Source organism: Girardinichthys multiradiatus, chromosome 19 (genome assembly GCF_021462225.1).
Source record: "Girardinichthys multiradiatus isolate DD_20200921_A chromosome 19, DD_fGirMul_XY1, whole genome shotgun sequence".
NCBI lineage: Eukaryota > Metazoa > Chordata > Actinopteri > Cyprinodontiformes > Goodeidae > Girardinichthys > Girardinichthys multiradiatus.
Window position 1 is genome coordinate 28,487,366 of NC_061811.1, and position 26,324 is coordinate 28,513,689.

The 26,324-nt window shown below is 40.4% G+C and overlaps 1 protein-coding gene and 1 long non-coding RNA gene across 7 annotated transcripts in view; one reads left to right on the forward strand and one right to left on the reverse strand.

The window, feature by feature from the left end:
* The window catches only part of tmem229b (transmembrane protein 229B), a 284,593-nt gene that overhangs the window by 221,972 nt on the left and 36,297 nt on the right, over nt 1-26,324 (forward strand). For 4 of the 6 annotated variants that reach the window (XR_007042573.1, XR_007042574.1, XR_007042570.1 and 1 more), the window contains exon 1: nt 17,376-17,507. The exons of 1 other annotated variant lie outside the window; for it this stretch is intronic. The gene's annotated coding sequence lies outside the window, so the exon portion shown is untranslated. Of the gene's footprint in view, nt 1-17,375; nt 17,508-17,528; nt 20,268-26,324 lie in introns of those variants that run through there. One more of the 6 variants, XR_007042572.1, reaches the window with a different exon arrangement.
* LOC124885043 lies at nt 4,006-17,443 on the reverse strand. The gene is made up of 2 exons (XR_007042576.1): nt 17,353-17,443; nt 4,006-4,975 (listed from the first exon to the last, which is right to left on the reverse strand). It is a non-coding gene; the product is annotated as an uncharacterized LOC124885043 (long non-coding RNA).

Genomic DNA, 26,324 nt, shown 5'->3' on the forward strand with positions numbered 1-26,324 from the left:
GGGATGGAGTGTTTATCTTCCAGGAGTGACGGTGATGACAGTTAGTTGTCATCAGGGTCAGAGGCCAAAAGAGGAGGGGGAGTGAGTCTACAGGCTGCTGATGGAAGGACCTGGTGTTCTGTCACTCACCGTGACTGGATAGAAAACTAAGGGTGTTTGGCCTGGTTTTCATAGTGTGTGTGTCTGTGAATGCATATCAGTGTGCATGTTAATGTTTCCACTAAGACAGCACATTGCTGGGAAGAGTGACTGTGAGTATGTGTGCATTATGACTGTACCGTTTGACATTGTGAACAATAACAGATCTGCAGCATCAGCATGCACACCTCCTTGTTTGGCCTAAAAGAAGAACCTTTTATTTTTCCAAGTTAATGAATTAATACATCCTTCAGGATTGTATCACAATATTTATCATGTTTACAGTAAAACAAGCAGCTGGTGTGCCTCAAGGTTCTACATTTGGTCCCCTGGCCTTTGGTTACCATATTTAAAACTTTCCTGAAGTTTGTCCACCTAATGTTACTTGTATGATCTATGAGCCACTGTATGTTATTTCAAAAAACAACCAAGCTGCAGGCTGCAAAAGAACTGTCAGCTTTGATGATTAAGATCTCCTGCTGGTTATGTAACTCATGCTTGCATCTCAGTGTTGTTAAACTGTGTATATCTTCTTTTCAAGTTCTATAAATTGAGATCCAGGTGTTATAGGAAATAAAAATTATGTGCTGTAGACAATTGTGGGTTTTTAGGTGTGTCACTGGATCCACAACTTTCTTTTGAAAGATAAAAAATTGTTTAAGAAAAAACATTTTGATACATTTTAGATACAAACAACAACACTTTGAAGATGTGCCTGACTCCTATGAGTTTGTCACATATGAATTACTATATGGCCAAAAGGACAACACTATAAACAGTAGGAAAACTATAAAGACGAGCTTTAAAAATATTAGATAAAAAGTCAGATTACTATCATCACTCCAGACTCTAAGCCAATTGATAATTTGTTGCAAGACTTGAAACTTGCTGTTCACAGACGTTTTCCATACATCTGGACTAAGCTTGGGCTGTTGGGAAAAACATTACACTCTGGACTTCCACAGCTGGTGGAGACATTCCCAAGACGTTCCACTGTGATTGCAGCAAAAGGTAGTTCTGCAAAACATTGACTTAAAAGAGCTGAGTACAAATGCACCTTTTAGATTATTTTATGCAAAAAAGAAAAAAAAGAAAATCATGTATCAGTTTCTATTCACTTGACCATTAGGCATTACTTAGGGTTGGTCCCCTGAAGTTTGTGGTTGTAACATGGCAAAATGTTCAAGGGGTGTAAATACTTTTGCAAGACACTATGCATATTACAGGCAGTTTCCTAAAGCTACAATAAGGATTTTTATCCAATTAAATCTGTGGTTAAATGTAGTTTAGTAACTGGTGTTTACTGAGCATATGTTTTTGACTTAATTTTTTGTACAGTCACAAATCCTTCGATTTAGCATTTTATCTTTTTCATTCTCATCAACCATTGACTGCAGATGGAAATTAGCTTCTATGGCTGAATCTGTCACACTCACATAATGAACTAATGTTGATCAAAGCAATAAAAACCTAATTCTTGAGCACAACAGCTTTAGAGTCACACAAGGACAAACTCCAAAAGAGCGCATCAGCATTGTGGTGATGCCATTACAGCTACATCTTAGTCAGTTGTTCTGGGTTCAATTTGGCCAATAGCAAGAGTGCTTACAAGCACAAGTTAAACATAAGATCAACCAGGACAGCTAAGTCAGAGCTCCACATGCTTTACAGGTACATCTGGTAGAGATAAACAGTGTGTTGTCTGTGTTTAAAATCTCATCTGTCTCACAGAAGATGGCGCAAGCTAACAGTTCTGCACAACACTAACAGTCTATGTGCTTTGTGTTATGCCCAGCTGGTAATAATCTAACATTGACTAGAAAAAAAGGACTCACTTGTAAACCCCTCCATTTTTTATTCTAATGTCCGCATCTTCCAATGCAAATGGTATTAGAGGATGTGAGTAAAGGTGCTATAGCAAGCGATCCTGTGCATCTCAGGACAGCTGGACAGAATGGCTTTGTGTGACAGGAGCCCTTTTTTCTTGGACATCAGACAGGTGTCCAATTGGTTGCTCAGGTCAAGCTCAACCCGAGCCCTAGGCCTGGCTCTGATGCTGTAACGCCAGAGGTCAGGGGTTAATGGAGCCGAGTGGCGCCGGTCGGTCATCCCCCAGGATCCTGGGTGGATTTGGTAAACAGTGAAGCTGTCACTGCAGATTAATACTGAGAGGAGGAAGAACAGGGCAGAGCACACGGGGGGCTAACAGCTCCTAACTCAGCCATGAAAGTGCCTGTCTTCTTCATTCTCTCCTTCTCTCTCACCTCCATCCCTACAAATAAGCCTCACAGATGAGGAAGGGGGGGATAAAGGCAATAACTATAAGCGCACTTGAGCACTTAAAACTGTAACAGACAAAGGTGTGGGAACTTTTAGGTTGCATAGAAGTTTGGATTTCTTTTCATTGTGTGGATGTAGGGATCATTCAGTGGTTACAGCTGAAAGAGCACAACCTCAACCACCAGCTCTACACTGTGGGGGTTCTACGGGGACTTTTCTGCTCCGAGGCTTTGACACTAAGGTCTATCTGTATTTGCATCCTAAATTGAGGGGGCTGCCCCACTTTCGTATCCAGCTTGTATACAGACAGGATACTGTATGCCGTGTCACTGCTTTGCTCTAGATTGTGGTTACACTTTCACCACAACGTATGTCACAGACAGTGAAAATAAACAGATATTAATCTCTGTAACGGACTTATCTTCAAACATAATCTTCCAATTACTTCATGTAATAATGATGCCTGTTTTTATTACTCTCAAACAGCTGGGTTTTTCCACTTATGTAATGTGATGCTCACTTCATATTTAATGTGTACAGTGCTATTCATATACATTGAATCCGTTTTTTATGTGTTTGTCATCTTACAACCACACATTTCATCAAATTTATGGGAGTTTTTTTTGTAATAGATAGACACAAAGTAGTGTATAATTGTGAACTGACAGGAAAAATATACATGTTCATTATATTTTCCCAAATAAAAATGGATACTCTGTGAAACTACCTCTTACTACAATTAGAGCTGCAAGTCTTTTGGAGAATGTCCAATACCACATAGCTTTCAACATCTAGAGGCTGAAATTGTTGCCCAGTTTTCTGTGTAAAATATCTTGATCAAAACCATTTCCTTGAAGCTCTGGCTGTACATTTTGGATCATTGTCCTACTGGAAGGTGAACCTCGCAGCCTCTAACAGGTTTTCTACTAGGACTCCCCTTAAAAAAACATGATGCTGCCTTCAGACTGAATGGTGTGTTCAGGGTGAAATCCTCATGTTTGCTTTGTCCTGTGCTTTGCTTGTGGCAATCTTTAAACTGAACTCCTGATGGCTTTCTGTCAAGAACTGCCTTCTTCTTGACTCTCTTCTATAAAGGCAAAATTTATGGAGGGTCCGATTAACAACTGTCATGTCAAGAGGTTCTCTCACCTGAGCTGTAGATCTCTGCAGCTCCTCAAGAGTTACCATGAGCCTATTGCTTGCTTCTCTGATTAAAATTCTCCTTGCTCAGCTTGTCGGCTAAGTTGGAAAGCCATGTCTTGGTGGGTTTACAGTTGTGTGGTACTTTTTCCATTTTCAGATGATTAACTGAATGGTTCTCTATGTGATGTTCAAACCGTGGGATGCTTTTTTATTACCGAACTCTGCTTTAAACTTTTCCACAACCTTCTCCATGACCCATCCACTGTGTTCCTTGGTCTTCATGATGCATTTTGGTCACTAATGTTCTCCAACATGAGATCTTCAAGAAACACCTAGATTTATACTGTGATTAATTAAACACATATAGGCTCTGTTTTAATGTGATTTCTGAAGTCAGCTGGGTACACTGGATTTCATTTGGGGGCTAAAAAGGAATGCATGCCACACTTTTCAGATTTTATTTTTAAATCGTTTTAGATAACCATGTCTTACTTTACGTCCTCTTCCTAATCATGCACTACTTTGTTTCACATGAAATCCCAATGAAATTCATTCAAGTTTGTGATTTTAAAGTGACAACATGTTCAAGGGATGTGAATACTTTAACACGACACTGTCGTTATGTACTGGATTTAGAAAAACAGAAGAAATATAGAAATTTTGCATCGGTACATTATATGGCTACACATTCATTGCTTTATACAATTATTCTGTATGCTGCAATGTCACCACAAAAAATACCTGTGCAGATCAGATGGCAGTTTTGATATCATGTAAGAATAAGTGAACGTTTTCCATTTTTAACCTGCGTTGGTTAACCGGAACTGCTCTTGAAACAGTTTTTCCACCTGCAGTAAGCAGCTGTTTGCTCCACAAACCTGCAGAAATGCTACCTGCTGAGTACATCCAAGCAAATCCAACTAAAAACCATAAAGGCTGACATAACATTTGTGGTTGCTGAAGATTTAAAAACAGATAAGATCGACTGCATTTGGGTTTCACTCCTTTTTTTCTTGTTGGTTGACAGAAACATTGCCGTGACAACAGCTTTTTTTATAAGTTTGTTCTGCTGCCACCAAGTGACCAAAAAAGTGGGTTTCACTTGAAAACAAACTTATAATAGAGGTATAAGGGACACTGTTAAAATTTCATCTCCTGATGGAACTCTATAATCAGGTCTTATGAACTTATGACCTGATTTGTAAGAGTGTACTTCTATTAAAATCCCTTCAGTTCTCTCACAGATATATTGTCAGTTTCCTTCTAGGGGACCAGGAGGGGTCTAGGGCAGCAGAGGAGGTATTTTAGCAGTTCTCCATTGTACAGATTCCACAATAGAAACAAGTCTTTGATCTTGCAGGAGTGCACTCTTCCTCCTTCTCTTTCCTGACCCTCCACGCACCGCCAAGAGGGCCTAGAGCAGAGAAAAGAAAAAGGAAATGAAACACTGATTGAAACGAATGAAAATATAATGAAGTGAAGATAGTAGTTGAGGACTGAAGATAGTGCAAGGAAGGGAAACAAAAATCAGTTGTTATTCCCTCTTTATTACAGACCCTGAGGGACATTTGGTTCTGTGAAACATTATTTGTGTAGTGTCGAGGCCTCCTCATCTCTCCTCTAAAACAGCATGTGTGCTACCACAGAGGAACATAAAGCAGGGTGAATCAAATAAGAACGTTTAGCTTTTTGTGAGAGCCAAAGGAGCAGAAAAGAATGGGAATCTGTATAATATTTTCTGACAAGGTTTTAAAAATATTCTAACTGCATTGCTTTTCATCCATGTAATTTTAATGCTTCTGCAGCCTCATGATGGTCTCTTTTCTTTAAAAAGCAAAGGCGAAGCCCCCTCTACCCCAACCTCCCATCCTTATCCTTTGATTCAACAGCCCAACGCTCCAGTGAATGTCTTTAGAGCTGCGCAGCACTGCATTGTCTCTCCTACCTGGCCTTCTGCCAAGAACGAAGCTGGCTTTGCAATAGCTGAGCTTCACTAAAGCCCAATTTTTTCTTTTCTCTCCGTCAATCCTCCTATGCTGCCCATTTATTTCTTTTCTTTTCTTTCAGCATGTGACTATGTGCTAGTGCACATGCATTGACAGTTAATAGGATTTTTACTTGATAGAGTGTGAAAGACTGAATGTATGAGATGTGCCCAGGCGGCAGAATAAATAGACCTCCATGTTGTACAGATACTTCTTAAAAATGGTTGACTCACCAAAAGTAATTAAACTGGTTCTCGGTTTCAGTATAAGATCTCAATATATATTTGACAACCACGCTAATACTTAGAGTGTGGCAAAGGGGGCTGTTCCGTATTTTCTGAGCTCTTTGGGGAAGAGGCGGGGTACTGCTTGAACAGGTCGCCAGTCCTTCAGAGGGCAACACAGAGACACACAGGACAAACAACCATGCACTCAATGACTCACTCTCTGTGGCACTTTAGAGAAACAGACTAATGTGACCTATGTTTTTGGACTGTGGGAGGAAGCCACAGTACCTGGAGAGAATCATACAAGGGGAGAACAAGTAAACTCCATGTAGGCCCCAGGCCTTTATTTGAACCCAGGACCTTCTTGTTGCAAGGCAATAGTGCTAACAGTTATGCCACAGTGCATAGTGAGTGTAGGAGTTTATGAACTGTGGTAGATATGGGGAATGGCATGGGGTGCAGGTGTGTGGCAATCAGAAGATATGTGAAATGCTACGAGAGAAACTTCTATTCATCATGGTTCATTTAAGAGGTGGTGTCTGGGCAGAGAAATTTAGTTTACATTGAATCAATATTGTTTATTTCATGGTGTTTTGCTTTTTTTTGGTGCTAAAAGCTAAACCATTGGAGTAGCTAGCAGACTAACTACTGAGCTATTGCTAACATCTTTTCAGCCTTTGGTTGTGGTTTAACATTATGACAAACTTTATTTCAATGAGTAATTTATTATTATTATATACATATTTTTTGAGTCAATAAGTGATTTAAGGAGAGATCAGCTGTAACATGCCAAAAGCACTCATAAGCACATTTATATTTATATTAATGGTAGTTAAAGATATATGTGTGACCTAAAGGAGTGAATAAGCTACAAGCTTTCCTTTATCAGCTGAAACTGCTAACTTCTAATGCTAGTGCCAGGAATGTAAAATATTTATCTCCAGCCCGTCACAAACTTGTGAGAGCCCAGAGACGTTCCTCTCCACCATATGTATAAATATATATATATGAATTTCCTAAACTAATTTCTAATTGCTGGTTATAAGAAACCAAAGCTCAATCAAAAAGCACGGAAATGTAACATCTCCAAGGTTGTATCCCACAGTTGTCATGGTCCTTCTGAAAGGTATCAGCTATTATTTCAAATCGGCAAAAGTTTCCAATGTTATCATTCCTAGAAATGCACCAGCATGTTTTATTAATGTGTTGGATGTACTGCCCCTTTGGAAAAACTGTATTTCCCTTGCATATTATGACTCATTCACTATCTCAGTCACTCATTAACATGCTCTAAATCTACCGAGCACTCTCTGGGACATGATAAGATCTTTATTTCCTCAGGACAGCTCAGAGGATCTGCCTAACAAACAGGCCTTTCCTACAGTCCTCCACCCAGATGTTGACCCCCCTTCAGCTGAATCACCGTGTCCCTTATCCCTGCACCCACACCCTTGGGGCAGTTCATGGGGGTGGAGAGTATCCTATTCCGACAAACTCTGTGTCCCAGACGTAAACATGGGTGACAAATGAGCCACAATATCAGCTATCAGGTGTCGGCATGAAAGATTTATAAGGTAACAAGACAATGGGAGGCAGGCGAAAAACCTTATCTAGCATCAGAACAAAGAAGATTTCTTTCCCACCACAGTGCAATACACTACAGCTTCAGCAGTCAGTTTTCTTATCCATGCTGCACAGATTCGGTACTGTTGCACAGTTTAATCAGTGGTCCATGGATCACTTGCATTTCTTTTTTGTGTGCTCAAGAGAACTTGTTATTGTAGATGAAGGAAGCTCCCACTCATGGAAATGGAATTCAAAGGTCAGACAGAAACTGACTGTAACAGGATAGCGTCTATAGCCAGTTAACTCATGGTGCTGTAAGAAACTATTTCCCCTGTTACAAATTGTTTCTGTTTTATTCATATTTAATTATTTCAGTAAACTTTGACCATTCACATGTCACATAGAGCTGAGGCCGGACTACTGCCAAGACATGTATAATCAAAAAATCACTTAAATAGAACCTGTAGTAGCCAACGTGTAGTAGTCTGAAAAATCTTAAAAGTTTCACATTACACCCCGATCCAAAGAAATTCCAGAACAGATGAGGTACAACGTCTTTGACATCTATCCGCCTGGAAAAAGTTACAAAGCCATTTCCAAGACTTTGGGACTTCAGCTAATCTCAGTGAGAGCCATTATCTGCGAACAGAGAAAGTATGTAACGGTGGCAACCTTTTCAGGAAGGGCCAGCTTACCCAAATTACTCTAAGAGCACAAAGAGGACTCATCAAGGAGGTCAGAAAATAACCCAAACAATGCTGCACTGCAGGCCCCTCTCGCTTTTGTTAGGGTCAATGTTCATGGTTCAACAATGAGAAAGGGCAAAAACTGCATCAATGGGATTGTCCCAAGACCAACACCATGGCTAGGTAATAATAGCATAAAGGCTTGTCTCACATTTACCAAAAATATCTTGATGATACCCAAGACATAGGGGAAAATATTTTGTGGAGTAAGAGACACGTGTAGAACCTCAACATGTTTCCTGCTACATCTGATTTAAATCTAACGCAGTACTTCAGAAGAACAACATACTGTACCTACAGTCAAAAAATAAAGGTTTCTGGGTGGCCTAGTGAAATTCTGAACTTAAATCTGATGGAGATGGCCTGATATTAAACAGGCTGTTGATGCTTGAAAACCCTCCATTGTGATTGAAATAAAACCATTCAGCAAAGAAGAAGAGTGAAGGTAGTTTCACCAAGGTTGGCACAAAATGTTTGAGGTTTTCAGGGCAATTACCAAGTTGTACCAGGTTGGTTTGGATAGTGTTGTTCTCTTAATAAATTAAAACCTCCGTTTGTTTTCATCCGGGTTATTTTTGTCTGATTTGAATATTTCTTATGATGAAAACAAAACAGAAGAAAGGGGTCAAGTACTTTTTCACATCACTGTACAAAAAATCTGGATGAACATGTACTAAATTAATAATGAAGCCAACTTGTTTTCCTTTAGGAAATATGGACAGTAATTCAGAACTCCATATCTAGAACCTGATGTTATCTTCGTTATGGCCTTCCATAGGTCTGCTGACCAGAGAGAGATACAGCACATACCCCCCTCTTATCCATCTCAAAATTATCAAGGTGATGACAGGTAGGAAAACAGACAGCCTTCCAAGTAGGAGAAGAAGGGGGCCCTGGTGGCTGCTACCACCAGATTGCCTGCAGACATTCTAAACGATCTTTTTAACAAGTTCTAATCCTGAATGCGATATCTAAAGCTTGCATCTCCTTCTCTTTATGCTCAGTAAAGACTCACTGCCACATTTATCTCCTTTGCAGCATGTCTTCAACCACCCTGAAGAACTGAAACTGGAGACTGAGTGCACAGGAGTGAACTTCCATCCAACCCTTTGTCAGCTCACAATGTGGAGTGGCACAATGAGCTCTGACACCACACAGATTCCTCATGCAGCTCCTCAGGGAATTAACTGGAGCATGTGTAGCTTTCTGCATGTTTGTGTGACTTAGTGAGAGCCCCGTGTGGTTTACTGTGCCCTATATTCACTTAGGTTGAAAAGGTTTACTGGGTCCAACTCTATGGTATAAAATAGAGTTATGTGAATTTATTCTCAGATTGATTTGTTTTATCATAAGAACATGGCAGTTGTGAAAATGTTTGAGCTCAATCTGTATAATGATTAGAGCTGTACTGATGAACATGTGTGGTTAAACATAACTAGACATAAACATCTAGATCACAGACTGGACATAGATGCAATACTGATGTCTGCAAGAAGGGACTGAGCTGATGTCAATTACTGAATAAGTTGTTGCATATCTGCTATATGTCTATAAAGCTGTTGTGACGAATGCAATAATGTCTTCATTCATCTGCTGAATTACCGACCTCAGAGCCAGCCGAACAAACTGATAAAAGCAGGCTCTGTTCAGGGGACTATCCCAAAGCCTTAAGAGCACAGTAACTCATCAACAGTGTGTCTGTCTTCAGGCAGAGGCTTCCCAAAAAAAGTAACCATGCACATTGCTCTAACCAGACCAGCCCCACTGTGAAACAAGGTGCTGGACGTATAATGCTGTGTGAATGCTTTTCTTTAGCCGAGAGAGGGACAATGGACAGAGCTATATACAGGTCAATCAGGGAATATTGTGCTGTAAATGCTGCAAAACGACTTTATACTCTAAACATACAGCTAGAGCTACTGTACATTGGGATGATTTAGATCTGACATCATCTTAATGCAGTATGTTGCAAAAAATGGCCTACTCAAAGTTTAGACCAATATCCAATTCATATTCTGTGGCAAGACTTTATAGACATTTTCCATACCGTCTGACATAGCAGTTTATAGAAGATGAATTATTAAAAAATGTATCTTGTAGATCTGTTGCCATCTCTCATCATCACTATTTTTATTACACAAAAGAACCATACACAACATTTCTTCGCCATTGACCATGGCTTCTCACTGAGCTCTCCCCCTGCTGGCCAAGTTTTCCCAAATGGTTACTAATGCTGGGCTGTGATTGGCTGATGGGGAAAGCTGAGTTGAGTGACAGCCTGTCAGAAGGGATCTATTGGTTGGGAATGTCCCAACTGAGAGGCTCAGGGATCAATTTACTAGCAACAGCTGCACTGGTAAAGTTTGTTTCATTGGTCTGAGCCTCATTTGATTTCTGCCATTTATTCTGAGCTTACCTCCCCCCGAACCCTTGCTGCCCCTAACAAGGCTGTCTGTGTGTATCATTGGGTGCATTCATGTTTAAGTGTGTAATAAGAACTAAAGTAGAACTCTTGCAGGGACTAGATCACATGCAACAGGAACAGAATCTGGCTCAAGTTGAGAAGAGCAGACTAAAGCTCGCCTATGCTTTGTTTGGCATCAAAGATGATGGGCAGATGACTTTATCTGAAAACATTCTACCAGTTTGTGTTGTTTTCACTCCTGTTGTTTCATCATTTCAGCTTTTCCAAGCTATAGTAGCTCAAAGCCTTTACGTAATCAGTGTTACAAAAGAATGTACCTTTTAAAAAACACAGTGCACTGATATGGACCATTTGCTAGAATCTGGCTGTTATGTGTGTGTGTGTGTGTGTGTGTGTGTGTGTATGTGTGTGTGTGTGTGTGTGTGTGTGTGTGTGTTCCTGTCTTGGCATCACAGTGAGAACCATTTTCCCAATTTCACCATCAAATTGAGGACCGATTGTACCAAAGTGAGGACATTTTGCTGGTCCTCACGACCTATTTTGCTAACGGTTAGGTTTAGGACTAAGGTGTGAATTGACTTTAGGTTAAGGTTAGGGTTAGGCATGCACTGGTAATGGTTGGGTTTAGGGTTATTGTCAGGGTTAGGGCATAGAAAGGGTTGAAAATGACTGAAAATCAATGGAAGTCAATGGGAGTCAACACATGGTCCTCACTACATATAGCAAAACAAGAGTGTGTGTGTGTGTGTGTGTGTGTGTGTGTGTGTGTGTGTGTGTGTGTGTGTGTTGGATTTAGAAGTTGCCTGCAGAGCACTAAGATCAGAAGTAACAGTGGATGCCCTGTGGAGGACCAGATAAACGGGGATCAATAGCTTGCAGATAGAAGAGTGTTGTTTTTGGCAGAACCCAGATAGACACAGGGCTTTTGTGTTCTACATGACACAGAGACTGAGCCTGTTTTACCCCTGATTTGGTGTGTAAATGTCTATGTGCAATTACCATATACGGACATTAAGATGTTTGCATGCATTTCTATGCATGTGTGGTTTTAGATGCAAAAGTATTCATACCCTTAATAGTTTTTCATTTCTTCATTGCTATCCAAAAAATGTCAATGAGTTTTGTAAGGATTTTATGTAACTGCCAATCACAACATAGTGCCTTGTGAAGTAAAAGCAAAATGACACAGCACGTTTTTTTTTTTACAAATCTAAAAAGTGTCTCCATTTTTGCATATCTAGGTCAGTGTCAGTCGAGGTCCTAGTGCTGAGACTTCCTATTTAGCACATCAAGTTGTGTTAATCTAAACTATTTCACTATAGCGTCTACTGTATATTTGGTAGTGAAGGTGATTATCCGTCAAAGTCTCAAGATTTCTGCAGCCTGCAAAATTAATGCTAAATTGCCCTCCGTTCATTTTCCCATCAACTGCAGCACTCCTGTCCCTACAGCACGATACCAGCCATCAGGACCTTCTTCCACATGGTTGTGTTTACTACATGAAAATGGGTTGGATGCTTCTCTGATTAATGCTCTACTTGCCCGGTCTGTAAAGATAAATGGATGACTGTGTCTTGGCAGGTTTGCAGTTGTGCCATTCTCTTTCCATTTTAGAATCACTGTTGCCATGTGAGGTGTTTAAAGTAAAGGATACTGTCCCTGACCTGTTTGTTGTGTCCCTTGGTCTTCATGATGCTGTTTGTTCTCTAACGTTCTCTAACAAACCTTTAAGGCCTAAACAGAACATCCAGTTTTATACTGAGATTCAGTTTCACAGAGGTGGACTCGATTTATTAATTACTTACACCTGAAGGTAACTGGTTGACTTAGTTTTATTTAGGGGTATTAAACTAAATAAGTACTAATAAATTCTGCATTCTTTAGTGTTGCATTTCTAACTTTGGAAACTATGTAGAAATTCTTTGCACTTTATTGTCCTGCACTACCTTGCGCTGGTCCATCGCATTAGAACTCCAATAAAACACATTAAAGTTTGTGGTTCAACATGACAAAATGTAGAAAAGGTTCAATGAATTATGAATGCCAGGCGCTTTATGTGTCCATTTTATTTACATACAGAAATCAAATCTAGTCCTTTCTCTGTGAAGAAAGCAGCTTGTTGTCTTGGAGCTCTCCTAAATCTGAAGTCTCGCCTGGTCTGGCTTGAAACTGCTCTTGCATGGCTGAAGCTCAGTGTTTCTGCACTCTGAAGACGGCCCTTGTTCCCAGCTGTTTATTCAGCTGGCCCACCAGCAGGAACTCCAGGGACTCAGACACCCCCCCTCCCTAAGTCCAGTCAGACACCTCCACCTCTGCTCCCACCCAGGTCACCAACCTCCTGACCCCTTTACCCTACAGTTATTTGCTCCGAGGCCGGTCGTTTGTGAAGGCTGTTTTGTTCGGCCCTCATTTCGTCCAAAGTCTCTACTTTAGCTCTTGTCATCAGCGCCATTGATCTGGTCCAAATGAGCTGATTAGGGAAGCCTGGGGTTTGTCCTGTTGAATGGGTTGGCCTAAGCTGGGCAGAGCATGGCAGGACCAGAAGGGGGTTATGAGGATAAAGGACAGGGGTCAAAGGGCACAGAGAGCAAGCACAGTTAGCCATTCATGTTAAAAAGCGCAACATGAACTTAGTTTTTGAGAAGAATTGGATCAAGCCTGTTTGGTTGTGTTTTCACTTCTAATTTATCTGGCTTTGAAAGCTGTTTAATACTGAGATCAGCTTTGTCGTTTATATCAAATAATCACTATTTTTCACAGCAAGTGTCTTATAACTCTCATTTAGATAGTTTCCTTTTTCTAGAATTAACACTTAGATTAAAACTAAAAGTAATATTCACAAAGTGAATAAAATATATAATCAAAACCAGCTCAAGATTCAATATGTTCAAATACCACATCCCTAAAACTACATGAGCAGTTTGGACTTTATTTGCTGTGGTGAGGCTGGATTATGTTTCCTATTCAGAATTTATCTTAGGTCAGACTATGACAGCTTCCTCCCATCATGCTTGGTTTGAGTCACACCCAGACTTGATTCCCATGTCCACATGTGACAAATCAGTCATAGCAAAGGGATAAACAAACCAGGGTCTGATTTAACCGTGTCAAATAACAGAAATCTGAAAAGACGCTCCAAGCCAGGATGGGATGCAGACCTAGAACATCCTGACCAAAGTTAAATTCTGCATCTTAAAGCAAGGCATTCATGTCTGTGTGTGTGCAGCCGTGCATTCATCTTTGTTAAGATTCATGTGTGTTTATCAGCCAAGGGGCCTTATAATTACAGTCTTAGTGTAACCCAATACACCCACCACTCCCTCTATAAACTGAGAGTCCTGCACTCTTCTTGGTCAGAGATTAAAGATGAAGCCCTGCTGAATGAGCTGCAGATTACTTTGAGGCATTCTTGACACTTGTCAAGAAAAAAGTCAATAATATTAGAGGACGGGGGATGGTCTAAGTCCCACTGATTAGGAGATGGAGCACTTAATGACAGAGATACTTCAAACACCCACACAATTAGTTGCAGAGGCAAAGACAGAAGTGATTTGAAATAATGAACGGTATTACATGTCCGTGCAATATGCAATATTGTGCACATGGTTGGAAAGGGACTTTCTTTTCATATGTGATCTGAAAGGTCCTAGAAGTCTCAATAGTGCCTTTGTTTTATCACTTGTTTACTGCATGCTGATATTTTCCACAATTTGAGCTGGTTTTCAGTGTGAAAATATCACATCTCTGAAGTTTCTACCAAGAAAAAGGGGGCTGGCAGCTGTGTGGATGCTTTACTTAACAGGGACAGGAAAGCTAGTCAGAGTCAATCAGTTCAACACCTGAAAATGGAAAAACTATGACACCTACTACTAAAATGCCAGGAAAGTGCTAATCAGAAGATAAGCAGTGTCCCATGGTAACTCTGGAGGAGCTGCAGACACCCACAGCTCAGCATCTATTAATCATGCATTACACAAGTGTGCTCTTTTTGGAAAATCTAGGAAAAGCTAGGAAAAAGCCATTGTTGACAGAAACCCAAAGGTGGTTGGGGGAAAGGTAACCCTGCATGTCACCCTAAACACCTGATTTCAAGGGTGTAATAAGGTGGTGCAGTATCATGCTGTCTGGAGGCTTTTCTTCATCAGAGACAGGGTAGTTGATCAGAGCTTATGGGATGATGCATAGAGCTAAATGCTGGGCAATCCAGGAAGAAATACTGTTATAGGTGGTAAAATTTGTGAGCTTGGTGCAGAGGTTCACCTTTCAGTGGGACAACGACTCTAATTACATTCAGAGGTACAATGTAATGGTTAAGATCAAAGCATATTGTCGTATTAAAATGACCTGACCTAAATCCATTTGAGAATCTGTTGTAAGACCTAAACATAGCTGTTCACAGATGTTCTCCATGTGAGCTGACTGAGCTTCAACTATTTTGCAAAGAAGAATCTGAAAAATAATATGTTTCTAGTTGTGCACATCTCGTACAGATTCACCCTAGAGCACTTGGAGCTTTTGGTTGAAAGGTAAATGTCAAAATTGTCAAAGGTGATTTTCATTTGTAGAAAACTTTTAACTGTGCATCGTTTATCGTTTTGTTTCACAATTAAGCACTACTTTGTGTTTATTTAATCCAAAATGAAATACATTTAGTTTTGAAGTTATGATAAAGTAAAATGTAAAGAAAGTTTGGTGGTTATGAATTCTTTTGCAAAGTATTATATGTCTTGTCATTAAACAGCAAATGAAGCCAACCCCACTTTTTTTATTTTTTTTTTCTGAGTTACATGCTGGCCTGATGCTATGCTGTGTCATAGGTCAAAGTTTACAAGGTTAGGGTCGGTTGTGGTGTCTTCACATCCGTCTTGATCCATTAGAGGTCTGGAAGCACTCAGTGGCCAGACCTCCTCTTCCTTTTACAAACTATCTCTCCGTTTCTGATAAACAGCTGGATCAGAAGAGAAGTTTTAGCTATGTCAACGCTGAGTGGCCTGACATGATCCACCAGGGAGACGCTCTCTGCATTAAACAACACCCTCTTTGTCCAAGATGTTATCTTTGCAGTGACAAAAAGATTGAATTAATGAAATACGTCATGCAGCTTTTTCAATGGAGTTTGCTGATTCTGGTTCTTGGAACACATTTAGGTAATATGTTATTTTTATATTGGAGATTAAAGATTACACTGTAATTAGATTCATTTAAGCACAGAAATAAAAAGCCTGACATGGTCAATCTGTAAACAGCATACTGAAACTTAGTGATCGTATTAGCTGCTGTGAAAGGAGAAAATCTGTAGAAATCTTCATTGTTTATATTAAAGTTATTACTCCTTGAGTGGAAAAGTTTGGAAACTCCTGATCTGACTAAAATGTGCCATAAAAAATGTGTCACAGAACATGTTTGAGTTCACACACAACATGCTTTACAGTTAAAACCAAAAAAGATTTAAGATTAAAGGAAAAAAAAAGAAATAATAGTCATAAAAATCAGCAATTGATAGAAAATGTAATTAAATTGAAACAAGAAAATGGCTATGAACCAACAAAGATGGTCTTATCATATAAGCTGTGATCATTAAGGGAAAGCTGCAGTAAACAGTAATGATTTGAGTCCTGATTTACGGATCAAACGTTTCTGCACATCTCAGCTTCCAAGGAGTTGGTCTCAGAGCTGAAGAGCATAGAAACTAAATGCTTCTTCCCCTCATTTAGTTCTGGCCTTGGGAACACTAAGTAAACAAATCTCTGATGATTTGAGGTATCTACATTGTTTATACCTGACAAGTAATTCTGATATCTAAACAGGCACAAGACTATTCAGAGATAGAAACACAATGTTAAAATCAGTTTTTTTCTTTAAAAAAGGAGCCACTGGACTGATGTGTTATGTTCTATTGTTGGTCAAGATTCTGATAGCACAAATTTCATTTAGTGACAGCTGTCAAAAATATTTTTTTTTATTAACATACATTAGAACTGGGGCTGCACGGTGGCGCAGTTGGTAGCACTGTTGCCTTGCAGCAAGAAGTTCCTGGGTTCAATTCCCAGCCAGGGGTCTTTCTGCATGGAGTTTGCATGTTCTCCCCGTGCATGCATGGGTTCTCACCGGGTACTCCGGCTTCCACAGTCCAAAGACATGCCTATTAGGTTAATTTGTAAAATTCCTAAGACGAAAGCTGCAGCCGCATGTTGTATTCAGAGTAAGGAACTTAAATAATTAGTTGATATGTAAAATAAGACATATAGGTCGTCAGTAATTTTATTGAAAATGTTTTTCAATTTGTATTGCATAAATTGTTTTATTTTGAGGATGTACCTAGTCTGCTGGTTATTTTTTGGATAAATTACGTTATTTCATGTGCTATCTGCTGTAAAATCAAATCAAACATAGGTTCTATTTTCTGAAATATAAAATTACCTTTGTTATGGAGTTCCTTCAAATAATTTGTTGAAATATATTTATTCTTATAATAATGCTCCCACAAAGGAAACCGTTAGAATTTGCATATTAAATATAAAAAATCATCCTGTGGTGAAGCAATCAACATTGTAAACACTAAACCAGGTCTAATTAGACACAGTAGTAAACCAGAGCATACACAACACTTGTGACTGTCTTTCTTCCTCCCAGGATTTTACCAGAACAATGTGATCATTATTGTTATGTTAGCAAAAACTCTGATGAGGTTAGGGGAGATAGAAGGAAAATCCTGAGCTTGGAAAACAGAAATCAGGCAGAAGATGTTGATGAACAGAAAGAAGCATTGACATGGATGCAACAGTTCCAGAAAGAGAGAGAGAGGAGAGGGAGAAAGCCCAGAGCGTCTTGGCTGAACTCACCATGAACCTCGGCAGATTTGTTTTCTCCGGAGACTTTTGCTTGCTCAAAGGGGGCAGGATTTACATGCCTCTCCTTGGACTGCAATGAAACTCAGACAGGGGAGATGATGACGGGACGAGTGAGCTGAAGAGGATGGGAGGACGTTTTTTCACAGGTAATGGAGGTGGAGTGGGAGACCAATTATTTGCTGTTTTAACGATCTGTCCTTAAGTTTCACTTGTCCTGGCGGAGCATTCCAACTTACCAGTTGGCCATCCTAATTAGAAACAGTCCCCTGCATTACGTGGAGTGTTTCATTTAAAATGCTGTCCTTCTTATTGACAGGGCTGGTGTGAGCTGACAAATCCCTGCTCTCACAGCTCACTCCCTGTCGTGCATCCATTGTGGTAACATATACTTGAGCTTTGTTCTTTAAATGTGAACATTTTGTAATTTTTGCACAATAGCTGGTTTATCTAAGCAGTGAAATAACGCAGCACACAAAGAAACAGTAAAGCGCACCAGACAAATGGTGGGACACTATACAGGACAGCAATGTTTTATGGTAAAAAACAGGACATTTTGAGTACGTTCTTTCAGTTTTGATTTTGTTTTCCTGTTTCCTTATCAAAACATCTTTTTTTCTCATTTGACATTTCTTAGTCGCGGGGGTCGCTCGCGACTCACTATGGAGGAAGCGCTATTGAAAATGACTGACTGACTGACATTTCTGAGTAGATTTATTCCACTTCAGCCTAAGATGCTAGGTCTGGTTATTTTAACAATACAAACACAGCTGATTTTAATTGCAGGTTCTGGCCAAACTTTTCTTGTTTAAAAGTTTAACTTTGCACTGTCGCTACATGCTCGTTCAGGAGGAGGGATTGCTGGAAAATCATTTAAACATCCTACTTAAAACATAATTTCGTTGTGTTTTACTTTCTGAAGATTTTATGTTGCTACTAACATTGACTGTGGTTCTGATTCCCATTTGGACCAGCTGGCCCACGAAATAACCTCTGATTAAACTAAAATTTGTTGAAGTAACATAACATTTCCCCGCAGAAAGTCACATACGAAGAGTTCAAACTGCAAATTCACAGACGTACAAATAACATAATTGTCATTTCCAGCCAGTGTCGGTGTTTTGAGTTTGTGTTTTTGTTTTTGTTTATTTCTCCTGGTCTGGTCCTTAGTTTACCCTTCGTTCTGTGTTTTTGTCTTGTTAATTGATTTCAGTCTCTGCAGTCTGACCCACACCTGTTCCTTGTTCCCCGTGATTATTCTGTCCCTCCGTTCATTGGTTCCCCCTGGTGTTCTGCCTGTATATAAGTTCCTTAGTTGCCTTTGTTCCCCGCTGGTTCCTTGTGTGTTGTCTTCCATGTCGTTCAGTCGTGTCTGGTTCAATAACTGTGCCATACCCTGATGTCTGGAATTCTGTACTTTGGTCTGGTTGGAGCATGTCATATTCCTGGTTGCCTACCCTGTCGTGTGAATAAGGATAATTAAAATTCTACTTATCTTCATTCTGCCGGCTCCTGGAACCTTCTCTGCACTTTGGTCCTACCATCAAGACAGAAGGAATTAGCCAGATGGACCAAGCGAGAAGGCAGCAGGGGTTCCAGTCAGGGCAAGAGTTGTTAGGGCGACCCTCACACCTTCTAACTGCCAGCAGCTCTCCCGGGCAACGTCAGGAGATGGCGAACCAGGTCTTGGGGTGGCTGGAGGAGTGGGGGAACGTCTTCCCTGAGAGTCTGCTGTTTCCCGGTTTGTTAAGACGGGAGCGGCAGGGGCCGTATAGGAGATCGGCCCCTTGTTCGACCTGATTTCAGGGGGTCCAGACATTGTGGGTCGTCTGCCGCCGCTCTTATCCTCAACTCCTGTTCCGGCGTGGCTTAAGGAGGAGCCGCGGTCTGTTCCCGTTTCTGTTCCTGATCTTGCTCACATTTCTGGTTCTGTTCTGGAGGGGTCCAAAGACGAGCTGCCATCACACCCTGTTCCTGCCTCTGAGGGGTTCAGGGATGGACTGCCTCCACTGCCTGATCCTGTTCCTGAGCGGTTCGCGGACTGACCGCTGTCTGATCCTGTTCTGGAGGAGCTCGTGGGTGAGCTGCCCCACCTCCTGTTTCTGTCCATGAGGGGTGCGAGGATGCACTGCCACCATTAGCTGTGCCTCAGGGGCTCCACCGCAGGTCTGCAGGGCTCCGCCGCAGATCTTCGCGGCCTCACCAAGGGCTCCAGTGGTTTCTGCACTGCTCTCCAGGATCCCAGTGGTTTCTGCACCGCCTAAATTCTGGGTTTTGCACAAGTCGACTTTCGGGTAAAGCGGAAAACGAGTACGAGTACAAGTACAAACCGCACATCATGACAATAATAAGCATGAAATTACTTTTAAAGTGTCTCTTTCTAAGATATGAAAATTGTTTTCGAAATGTTAGTAACTGAAAAGTAAAAGTGGCAGTTTAAAGAGAGATTTTAGCTATAAAGCTCACATCAATGGTGAAGCTAGCTTTAGTTTTACAAGATTATTAAACTGTCATGAAACTGTCATCAAAACATGAATTAGAGGAAGTGAAATTAAGTTCCGAAAACAGATTTTTTTGGAGAAAATATATCACTTTGTTGTTTTTTATAAAAATGCTGAACAGCCCACAGGGACAAGACGGGAGCCAGCATTTAAAGAACTCAAATCATATAGGCAATGCCTACAATTTCACAGTGGTAAGCTACATTGTGGCCACAGCTGCCCTGGGGCACTGGCAGAAGTGAGGTTGCCACACACCACGGAGCCCCCTGACCACCATCAACAGGCAAGGTGGGTGAAGTGTCTTGCCCAAGGACACAACAACCGAGACAGACAGAGTGGGGGTTCGAACCAGCAACCAGCCAGTTACAGGACAAACCCATACCACCATCGCCATGTTCGCCATAAAAGGTAATAATAATATTTTATCATTTTGTTTAACATTCAATTTACCGTTATATAATGGGATTTCAAGCACATACAGTACACACCAAAAGTTTGGACACACCTTCTCATTCAAAGAGCATTCTGTTGATGATCTTCAAGAGGTAGTCACCTGAAATGGTTTTCACTTCACAGGTGTGCCCTGTCAGGTTTAATAAGTGGGATTTCAAGCCTTATAAATGGGATTGGGACCATCAGTTGTGTTGTGCAGGAGGTGGATACAGTACACAGCTGATAGTCCTACTGAATAGACTGTTAGAATTTGTATTATGGCAAGAAAAAAGCAGCTAAGTAAAGAAAAACGAGTGCCTATCATTACTTTAAGAAATGAAAGTCAGTCAGTCCGAACAATTGGGAAAACTTTGAAAGTGTCCCCAAGTGCAGTTGCAAAAACCATCAAGCGCTACAAAGAAACTGGCTCACATGAGGACCGCCCCAGGAAAGGAAGACCAAGAGTCACCTCTGCTGCGGACGATAAGTTCATCCGAGTCACCAGCCTCAGAAATCGCAGGTTAACAACAGCTCAGATTAGAGAACAGGTCAATGCCACACAGAGTTCTAGCAGCAGACACATCTCTAGAACAACTGTTAAGAGGAGACTGTGTGAATCAGGTCTTCATGGTAAAATAGCTGCTAGGAAACCACTGCTGAAGACAGGCAACAAGCAGAAGAGACTTGTTTGGGCTAAAGAACACAAAGAATGGACATTAGACCAGTGGAAATCTGTGCTTTGGTCTGATGAGTCCAAGTTTGAGATCTTTGGTTCCAACCACCGTATTTTTGTGCGGCGCAGAAGAGGTGAATGGATGGACTCTACATGCCTGGTTCCCACCGTGAAGCATGGATGAGGAGGTGTGATGGTGTGGGGGGGCTTTGCTGGTGACACTGTTGGGGATTTATTCAAAATTGAAGGCATACTGAACCAGCATGGCTACCACAGCATCTTGCAGCGGCATGCTATTCCATCCGGTTTGCGTTAAGTTGGACCATCATTTATTTTTCAACAGGACAATGACCCCAAACACACCTCCAGGCTGTGTAAGGGCTATTTGACCAAGAAGGAGAGTGATGGGGTGCTGCGCCAGATGACCTGGCCTCCACAGTCACCGGACCTGAACCCAATCGAGATGGTTTGGGGTGAGCTGGACCGCAGAGTGAAGGCAAAAGGGCCAACAAGTGCAAAGCATCTCTGGGAAGTCCTTCAAGACTGTTGGAAAACCATTTCAGGTGACTACCTCTTGAAGCTCATCAACAGAATGCCAAGAGTGTGTGGAGCAGTAATCAAAGCAAAAGGTGGCTACTTTGAAGAACCTAGAATATAAGACATATTTTCAGTTGTTTCACACTTTTTTGTTCAGTATATAATTCCACATGTGTTAATTTATAGTTTTGATGCCTTCAGTGTGAAGCTACAATATTCATAGTCATGAAAATAAAGAAAACTCTTTGAATGAGAAGGTGTGTCCAAACTTTTGGTCTGTTCTGTAGTTATGAAATAACCAACAAGCAACTTTGCATTTATTCAACACTTCTCCAGCCCTGAAAACAACAAGCCTGAAATTTCTGTATTAACATTTCTTATTGCTGGGGGTGAGCCTCCAGTCACTATCTGGCCTGCTGTCAATGGATGGCCCTATAAATACACGTGAAAAGCAGATGAAAAGTTTTCAAGAGATAAAACTTGATTCTGCATTGTCAACGGGTGTTACAATTTTAGAAAAAAATATGAATGACAATTAAACTAAAAACAGAACTGCAGGTGGAAAATGTCTTCTTCAGGAAGGCACTAAATCTGTATCATGGGTAGGCAGATTGTCACCTAAATTGAAGGTATGCCAGGTCAGACCAAAAAGAACTGGTCAGCTACATCACCTCAATCCATACCAGATGCGGTGCACAAAACGTCTTGCCATCTCACCTTGAACAAGTGTTGCTGTATAAACTCAGAAACACATTTTAGGGTATACACCATCATTCTTAAAACTTTCCTTATCAGCTGTGTTCAGGCTTGTAGCTCATGACAATTGCTTTCATTTCCATGACCGAAATTAGGAACTATGTAAAAAACAATGTGAGGGAAAACCAAACTTTCTAAAGAAAAATGACAATGCCTGGGCATCAATGCATAACACATTTGCCCACTTAGAATGAGGAAATCCCGACAAATGTCTAAGAGCAGGAGCTGTGGCTCAAACACTGAAAAGAAAAAACATTATCATACATGAAGCTAATTATCATTGCTAAACAATGATAATTTTAAGATATCAGCTCATTTATTTATGTTTTCAGACACCAGGAGGTGTAACTTCATGCTTAAACTATCTTCAGTCTCTGAGACATTAACTGTTTCAAGTCTTCTTTCCTCAGATTAGAGTTCCCTTAAATCCAAGAGTAAAATAATAAAACAAAATCATGGGACAGAAAGTGTTTTCAACAAAGACAGTTGTGGGATTGAGAAGAAATTTGTCCTCTATGCTTGTATATTTTTCCACACAGTATCTCCACTTTCTATGTATAGATGCTCTTTGTAGCAAAATTGTTTTCTTGATGGTTTGTTGTATCACCAACAAGAAGCCACACATATATTTGACATATTACTTTTCAAAAGTTCTATGTTGGAAAAAAAAAAAAAAGTTTTGCTGTTTAACCTTTCCAGATACCAAATCATCATCCATATGTGGAAGTGCCCTCCTGTTTTCATGGGTGTAACCAAAAATGCTCTGTGTTGCAGAAAAATGTTTTAAAATTACTTATCCACATTGAAAACCAATGGAAAGGATGACTGTGACTTAAATATGTTATTTATTTTCAGGATTTTTAGGTTTTCAAGTGTTAAATAGGACATAAGTGTAGTAAATATTTTTGTCATTCAGCTTGTGGAATTCTTATGTGTATCTTCTATGAGACTTAAATGGAAACCTGCTAATAGTTTTGCATGAAAACTGTTACCTCTCTAAATTTCGGTAAAATTATTTGTATTTCTTTTATTTGTTCAATAAATGGTTTATAATAGTTGCATGGTTTCTCTTCCATTACTCTAAGATACAACTTATTGAAACAGCTGTTCATTTAGCATCCAAAGGCTGACCTCAATCTAATTTAAAAAGGATTTACGTTTTTTCTTTAGCTGTACTAAACTTTGTAATAGTAGAGGGTAATGCCGTATGCGGGCTCACACTGGAGCCTACTAAGGAAGGGAGGGGGGGAATTTAGCTGTGCTGGGCACTACCTCTCACTCAACTCTCTGTGAACTGCCTGTGGAACCAGGGGTCAATGACTCCAGGTTTCATATCGTTTTTCCCTCCCACTTCTCTGCTTATTTGGCTGGGGTGAGTTAAGGAGGGCTATGGGAGGCAGGAAGGCCTGCGGACCCCTGATCCCAAAACCCGCTCTGACAATTAATACGTTGCACCCACGTACAAGCAGTTGAGCTGTGACCCATAGAGTGAGGAGGTGTGAGGGTGCAAGGTCAACCTAGAGAAAGGGATAAAGTCCTAGACAACAGATATAGGTACTGGAAAAATATTGCAACACCATGCTGAATTGTTCTCCAATGCAATTTGTTTTTGTGTTCAACAACTATACTGTCAGCAATGTTGTTTTTGCTTTTTTCCCATTCTTCATCTGAGTGTGAAATACAGTTTTTGCATTGTGCACAAAAAGACAAACCAGCTGTCATAAGGTGTTTTCCTTCAAAATTTAGAAGCTGTTTTAGGAGTGGGAAAGAAATGAATAAGCTGGAAACATAACTAATAGGCTGGTGGAATAAAGGTTTTTTAAAAGGCTTACAAGTGTTTTTAAAACATCCACAAGCTTAACCAATCAGAATCGAGATAACTTCTGAGGCCATTGTTCTCAAATGGAAAGAACTGGACCCCCTTTTTAGGTCAGGGGTCAGTGTCTGCCTCAAACGGAGAAGTTCAAGTAGCTTGGTGTTTTGTTCATGAGTGATGCCAGGACTGAATGGGAGATGGATTGACTGTCTCGGCATTGCGGACAAGCACTATTTCTGCTCCAGTCTGTGGTGGTAAAAAAACAGCTGTGTCAAAAAGCTAATTTCTCAATGTACTCTTCTGTCTACATTAGGACTCTAATCTATGGTCATGAGATATAGATCGTGATCAAAAAAACATGATTCCAGAAACAGTCAACTGAACAAGTCTGTTCCTTTGTGGGATGACTGGGCACTGCCTTAGACATAAGGTGAAGAGGGATGACTTCTGAGAGCCCCTGCTCCTCTGCATTGAAGGAGGAGCAGGAGCGTGTCCCACTCGGAGGAGGCCCTGGGGCAGATGCAGGACTCTCTGAAGACTATAAATTCATTCTGGTCTGGAAACATCTTGGGATTCCCCAGAATGAGATGAATAGTTTTACACAAAAGAGGCAGTTTTCGACTTGGAGCTCATATCAGAAATGGCGACTGGAATTTGAGACTCCGACTCAAAACGCAATTAAGACTCGACTTAGCCTTGTGCCCTAAAGACTTGAGACCTGACATGGACCCCTGGGCCCGTATTCTAAAAGATTCTCAGTCTTCTCAGAGAGCTCCTAAAGTAGCCCAAAAATTCCCGGCAAGGTTTCTTTGCCTAAGAGTGATTCAGTTCCCTGCTGAGAGCGACTCTGAGCTAGAAGACGACAGAAATTCCTTCCTTAGTGAGGAGGTGTGGTTGACCCCATTGCTAGGTGTGACGCTGTCTTCTAAGAGCTGTGATTGGTTGCTACAAAACACAACAAATAATTAAAACAGATGCACTATTAATCAGTAAAGAGACATTAACAGATAATAGAATTTAGACTGAATTCTGGAATGTGTAAATCATGATGATGAAACTTAGTAAAACATAATTAATTGTTACACAGCATCATAATGTTTGAACGTAACCTATCTACATGGTCATCTTTATTTTGATTTGCTTATTATTATGTTTACTCGCAATGCTGGTCGTTTTCCTTTTTCATCTATTTGTTGTTAATGTGGACAGTCAGTATTTAACAGTCGTTACCTTTTTGTATAAAGATGTTTGATTTGGCAAAACGACTAAAACAAAATGGAGAAAAAAAGGTGGAGAAAACCAAACTGGACAGAGGAGCCTGCTGTTTTCACAGCTGGTGGAGAAGAATAGGTAGATTTAATGAAAGGTAGTTTTGGTCTCGGGCTCACAAAGAGGGAACAAAGAGGCAGACTTGGGAGCACATTGCCAAGCAGATGAATGCGTCGTTCCCTCTGCTTTCAGCACCAGCCTGGAATGTGAGCAGCTCTGGTACCTGCTGGTAGCTCTGGTACCTGCTGCAGCAATCAGAAACTAGAGAGGAGATCGCAGCATACAAGAAAACTTCTCCACACACATGGAACCATTGTAGTTAACCATTTAGGTCTAGATTGCTGACATCAATAGCTATGTACACTACAGCAAATACCTACTTGCCTCATTTACATCTTCCCACTGTGTGTTCTCAGTTTTTTCCAAATTTCTTTTTTTTTTTAAACATTTTCATTCAGTAAATTTTTTAATAATTCTGTACTATATTGTTTTAAAATGTTTTCACTATTCATTCATGGTTGTTCGTTATTGTTTCTATTATTTATCCTTCCTAAAATGACCTTACTGGAGATGCACCTTTACCCTATCCATTTACCATTTACTCAACTGTTTAGAGGTGGATCCCTGTGCTGGTAACATTTTATTAATTCACTGTTTTTCATTGTATAGAGAATATCTCTCCTTTCTCTCAGTCTTTCCCCCATTTTCCTGCTTAAGACACCCTTAGGCTCACTTAAAGTCCTCCTCACTACTCTTAATATTAGTTCACTTTAGGAGCTCTCTTGAGACCTAAGGTGCTATGTGAATTATTTGTATCTTACTAAAGTAAAATTGATTATTAAGAAGGGTATTAATAATTTATTTTCAATTAACATAGCTAGCATTATTAACTGTAAACAGCTGTCTCTGTGTGTAATCCTGAGAGAATGTATTTCCTTTCCTTAAGTACCCAACATTTCTATATCCAGCATGTTCAGTGTTA